At 37.8% G+C, this 6,485-nt stretch overlaps 1 pseudogene; it reads right to left on the minus strand.

Moving 5' to 3' along the window:
- Positions 1-518: 518 nt before the first annotated feature.
- Positions 519-5,752, minus strand: LOC119001765 (nascent polypeptide-associated complex subunit alpha-like; annotated as a pseudogene).
- Between the last annotated feature and the right edge of the window lie 733 nt (positions 5,753-6,485).

The raw sequence follows: 6,485 nt of genomic DNA on the forward strand, positions 1-6,485 counted from the left end.
ATTTCCTGGAGAAAATGGAATAGAAAGATAAGATGGGAAAGACAGCTGCTTTGGTTGTATGGCTAAAAGAATGGTTACTTTTTGAGCTTCAACATATCTCTTTTTATTTTTGCCTGCTGAGCTATATTTCTTTCAAGTTTTTCTTAACATCATTTATTAGTTCCAAATAATCTTTTTATTGTCTTTGATTTATAGTTACAATTCCCTCTTAACTTCGCTATGCAAGTACAATATCTATCAAAGCCCAAGGGGATACTTGGGCAAGTTAAGTTCTTTGGGCTTCACTTTTCCCTGTAAATTCAGAAGTTCTCTTCCTAGTTCAACTCTGAGTTAATAATAAAGTCAGGATAACAGTAAAGGTAGTTAAATTTTCAATTCACTTCTCTCTCAACATTGTCACTGTCTTTTTTATCCCACAAGAAGCCATAAGTTTATTAATCATAGGAACAGTACAGATTTCATATCAAGCTGCAGTTCCTCCTTTAAAATACAAAAAGCCCTCATATTTAGATGTTTACTTAGATGTTTACTCCAACAGCATTTACAATATCGTTACTATTGTTCTTCAGGGCTCAGACTGCCTTTGATCACAGCACATTTGCTTGTTGCAAAACTGATTCTGTGTCCTTAACTTCCACACCTGTCTCATCAACTTCTTTTTCTTCACTCTCCTCTTGTTCAGTTGCAGTCTGGGTGCTTTTCTGAATGTTTGAGACAGATTCACATTTAACTTTGAGTTTCTCAGCAGCTGCTAGCTGTGTGCTCTTGAGATAAATCTTCAGTCTTGGCTTCCCTCAAAACTATGTAGGTGTCTGGGCTGGGCTCCTGTAGACATCTGATTTTGTGATGACAAAGGGTATTTTTAGATTTCTGGATTGGTTAGTCTAGTAACCCCTGTCACCTGTCTAAGACCCAGTTTGGGGGCAGGAGATTAAGATGGCGACAGAGTAGCTTGGAGGGAACCCAGCTCCCGTGCTCCTGGTAGAAAATACAGGTGGATCGACTGAAGAACAGCATAATCAGCCAACAATTCCCCAACATTTATGAAAATAGGAGACTAGAGAGTGTGACAGAGGAAACAGACAGCTGCAGGTCGGTGAAGACCCCAGAAGGCGAGTGAGGAAAAAAGCGGCTGCACCCGGGGCCTCCGGGGTGGCGGGCAGGGTCCATGGCGGGTGACCTCTGGCTGATCACACACGCACAATAAAGAAAGGAGTAGGTGGAAGCGGAGAACACCAAGATACCTGCAGGAGACCACACTGAATTTCACAGGTATTCCACCACAGAAGTGCACATCACAAACCCAGGGAAACAGAACAGATCAATTTAAGAAACTGAAGCCATCAAGAAGAGTATCACAAGCAATGGGAAGGCAAAGAAACAATCCCCAAATGAAAAAAAAAGGAGGAGGAAGTCTCAGAAAGAATGTTAACTGAAATACAGGCAAGTCAACTATCAGATATTGAATTCAAAGCACTGATTATCGGGGAATTCAAAGAGCTAACAATGAGCTACCAGAAACTACAGGGGAGCTACAATGAACTCTCTGCAAACTATACCAACATGAAAAAGGAAATAGAAACCATCAGCAAAGGCCAAGAGGATACAAAGAATACAATTTCTGAACTGAAGGAAACAGTAGAAGGTATGAAGAGTAGGATCGATGAGGCAGAAGACCACATAAGCGAGATCGAAGACAGGGTAGAAAGAATCTCCCAGATGGACCAAATAATGGAAAAGAGAATCAGAAAGAATGAGGAGAGTTTAAGAGAAATGCAAGACAATACGAAATGTAATAATATCTGAATAATAGGAACACCAGAAGGAGAAGAAGAACAGGGGATAGAAAACCTACTTGAAAGAGTAATAATGGAAAAATTTCCTAATTTGATGAGAAAAAAAGTCACACAAATCCAGGAATCGAAGAGAGTCCCAATCAGGTGGAACCCAAAGAGGCCTACTGCAAGACACATCATCATTAAAATGGCAAAACTCCAAGACAAAGAGAAAATCCTAAAGACAGCAAGGGAGAAAAAGGAAGTAACATACAAAGGAGTCCCAATAAGGTTGGCTACTGACTTCTCAATGGAAACATTCCAAGCAAGAAGAGAATGGCAAGAAATATTCCAAGTAATGAGAAACAGAGGCCTACAAACAAGGCTACTTTATCCAGCAAGGCTCTCAATCAAGATAGATGTCCAAATAAAGAGCTTCCAACACAAAAGAAGCCTAAAAGAATAAGCCTTCATCAAACCAACTCTACAAGAATTACTAAAAGGGCTGCTTTAAGGAAAGGGAGGAAAAGAGACAGATGGAGAGGAACACAGGTACATAAATGGCAATGAATAAATACCTTTCAATAATAACCTCAAACGTAACTGGACTAAATGCACCAATTAAAAGACATAGAATAGCTGAATGGATGAGAAAGCATGACCCACACATATGCTGCCTACAAGAGACCCACCTCAGGTCAAAAGATGACCACAGACTGAAAGTGAAAGGATGGAAACAAAGTTGGCTCATCAAGAAAGGAAGAGAGAGGACCCAAATAAACACAATCAGAATGAAAGAGGACAGATTACAACTGATACCACAGAAATAGAAGGGATTGTAAGAAATTACTATGAAGAACTGTATGCAGAAATTTGGAAACCTAGGTGAAATGGACAAATTTCTAGAAAAATATAATCTTCCAAAACTCAATAAAAAAGAAGCAGAAAACCTGAACAGGCCAATAATAGCAGATAAAATTGAAGAAGTAATCAAAAAATTCCCATCACACAAAAGCCATGGACCAGATGGTTACACAGGAGAATACTACAAAGCTTTTGAGGAAGAGCTAACCCCTATTCTTCAAAGACTATTCCAAAAAATTCAAAAGGAGGAAAAACTCCTCAACTCTTTTTATGAAGCCAGCATCATCCTAATTCCAAGCCAGATAAAGACACAACAAAGAAAGGAAACTTCAGGTCAATATCGCTAATGAACATAGACACTAAAATTCTCAATAAAATATTGGCAAATCGCATCCAACAATACATCAAAAAGATCATACAACATGACCAATGGGATTCATCCCAGGGATGCAAGGATGGTTCAATATTCATAAATCAGTAAATGTAATATATCACATAAATAAAAGCAAAGACAAAAACCACATGATCATATCAATAGACATGGAAAAGGCTTTTGATAAGGTACAACACTCATTTATAATAAAGGTACTCAGCAAAGTGGGAATAGAGGGAGCATTCCTCAATATAATAAAGGCCATATATGAAAGACCTACACCCAACATCATGCTCAATGGGCAAAACCTGAAATCTTTTCTACTAAGATGAGGAACAAGACAAGGTTGCCTACTTTCACCATTTCTATTCAATATAGTATTGGAAGTTTTAGCCAGAGTGATCAGACAAGCATAGGAAATAAAAGGCATCCAAATCAGAAAGGAGGAAACAAAACTGTCATTTTTTTTGCAAATGACACGATAGTGTACATGGAAAATCCTATAGCCTCTACCAAAAAACTGCTTGAACTAATAAATGAATTTGGCAAAACAGCGGGATACAAAGTCAATATCCAGAAATCAAAGGCATTTTTGTATACCAGCAATGAAAGAGGCAGAAGCAGAAATCAAGAAAAAAATCCCACTTGTTCTAGAAGAAACAAAAATAAAATATCTGGGAATAAACCTAACCAAGGAGGTAAAAGACCTATATGCAGAAAACTACACAACACAGAAGAAAGAAATCAAGGAAGACACAAACAAATGGAAACATATACTGTGTTCATGGATTGGAAGAATTAACATCATCAAAATGTCCATACTGCCCAAAGCAATTTACTGATTCAATGCAATACCTATGAAAGTACCAATGACATATTTCACAGACATAGAACAAACACTTCAAAAATTTATATGGAACCATAAAAGACCCCGAATAGCAGCTGCAATGTTAAGAAAGAAGAACAAATAGGAGTGATCACAATACCTGATGTCAAACTGTATTACAAGGCCACTGTAATCAAAACAGCCTGGTACTGGCATAAAAACAGGGACATAAACCAATGGAACAGAACAGAGAGCCCAGAAATAAATCCAACTCTCTACACTCAATTAATATCCAACAAAGGGGGCAGTAACATAAAACGGAGTAAAGATAGCCTCTTCAACAAATGGTGTTTGGAAAACTGGACAGCTACTTGCAAAAAATATGAAACTTGAGCACCAACTTACACCATACACCAAAATTAATTCAGGGTTGATAAAAGACTTAAATATAAGCTGTGAAACCATTAAAGTCCTAGAGGAGAGCATTGGCAGGAAAATCTCAGATATTGCATGCAGCAATATTTTTACTGATATGTCCCCTAGAGCAAGGGACATAAAGGAAAGAATGAACAAATGGGATCTCATCAAAATTAAAAGCTTCTGCATGGCTAAAGAAAACAGTATTAAACAGTATTAAAATAAAAAGAGAACCAACCATACAGAAAAACATATTTGCCAGTGATAACTTAGACAAAGGTTTAATCTCCAAAATATACAAAGAACTCACTTGACTCCACTCGAAGAACACAAGCAACCCAATTAAAAAATGGGCAAAGGACTTGAACAGACACTTCTCCAAGGAGGACATACAGAGGATCCAGAGACATATGAAAAGATGCTCGATATCACTAGCTATCAGAGAGATGCAAATTAAAATCACAATGAGATACCACTTTACACCAGTCAGAATGGCTATCACATACAAAGAAACAAACAAGAAGTGCTGGAGAGGATGTGGGGAAAAGGGAACCCTAGTTCACTGTTGGTGGGATTGCAGACTGGTACAACCACTATGGGAAACAATATGGAATTTTCTAAGAAAACTAAAAATGAACATTCCTTTTGACCCATCAATTCCACTGTTAGGAGTGTATCCTAAAAACCCTGAAGCACCAATCTGAAAGAACGTATGCACCCCGATGTTCACAGCAGCACAATTTACGATAGCCAAGAGTTGGAAGCAACCTAGATGCCCATAGGTAAATGACTGGATCAAAAAATTACGGTACGTTTACACAATGGAATTCTATGCAGCAGAAAGGAAAAAGGAGCTCCTACCTTTTGCAACATCATGGATAGAACTGGAAAGCATTATGTTGAGTGAAATAATCCAGGCGGTGAAAGACAAATACCATATGATATCACCGTTAACAGGAATCTAAACAACAAAACAAACAAGCAAGCAAAATATGAGCAAAGTCACTGAAATACAGAACAGGCTGACCAGGAAAAGAAGGGACAGGGGAGAGAATCATAGTGGAAAAGGGGTAGGACTCACGTGAACAACTATAAAGGACACATGGACAACAACTAAGGTGGGGGGTGGAAATGGGAGGGAGGTGGGGAGCACTGGGAGGGGCAGGGCTGGGAATATAAGACAGAAAACTCTACTTGAACAAGAATTAAATAAAAATATAAAATAAATTAATTAATTAAAAAGGAAAAAGAGACCCAGTTTGGACAGAGCCTTTTCTGTCTTCTCTCTGGCTTTGTTTTTTCTTTACTGACTGGTTCTTCATCAGTTTCAGTTGCTGCTGCTGGCTCGGCTTGTGTGGTGGCTGTTGTGAACTCTTGCTCCTCGAGCTCTGATATGATTTCATATTTGTCAGATTCTGTTTCAGACCCTGCTTCAGTGTGGGGTTGTAGCAACTCCTCCTCTGTAGCAGGGACAGTTTCTGTGGCTTCACCAAGCATTTTGCCCAGAAGGGGCACAAAGACGTTGACAGGAAGAGACTAAGCAAAAGTGTGCTGCACTGCGGTTTCAGAAATATCCCTGGAGCTCTTATTGTATTGGGGTATAATGTAAGATCAAAGAGCTTGGAATCAGAAGATCTCCTGGGTTCAAATTCTAACTCTAGTAACCTTGGGAAATTGATATAATCTTTCTGAACTTCAGTTATCTCATCTGTCAAATAAAGGTAATTCCAAAGGGATGATTTAAAACAGCATGGTAATGTTTGGTTAGCCATCTATAACCACCTCATAAAAGTTATAAAATAAGAATTACCATTAAGCAATTATGTTGCTATTATACAAGTAATTCATTGAGGGATCATAAATTAATGTTTTATGATGCTATCCTAATATGTTTTTATTACTCATATTTCAAATCAAACTTGTGATTAATGAATGTTTATTCCAAATAAAATTTGCCCATACTTATTTTCTAAAACAAAATGGTGTATTCTACTGAGTAGTTAATAATCATAAAAACTCTTTTATGTCAAATATTAATTTTTAAAGCTTTAATCTAATTTTTAATATATAGTACCACCCTTTTGCTTTTCACTTGGAAGAGTTCTGCTGATACATTTATGTTTCTTAGGAAGTTCTCTTCCTAATGGCTTGGTGCCTCAAGCCAAACATTTGTCTCAACACACCATAGGCTGGGACTGAGATTAACCAGTTTTTATGATTTAAAAAAATA

Source organism: Sturnira hondurensis, unplaced genomic scaffold (genome assembly GCF_014824575.4).
Source record: "Sturnira hondurensis isolate 20B ecotype Veracruz unplaced genomic scaffold, ASM1482457v3 Scaffold0017172, whole genome shotgun sequence".
Taxonomy (NCBI): Eukaryota; Metazoa; Chordata; class Mammalia; order Chiroptera; family Phyllostomidae; genus Sturnira; species Sturnira hondurensis.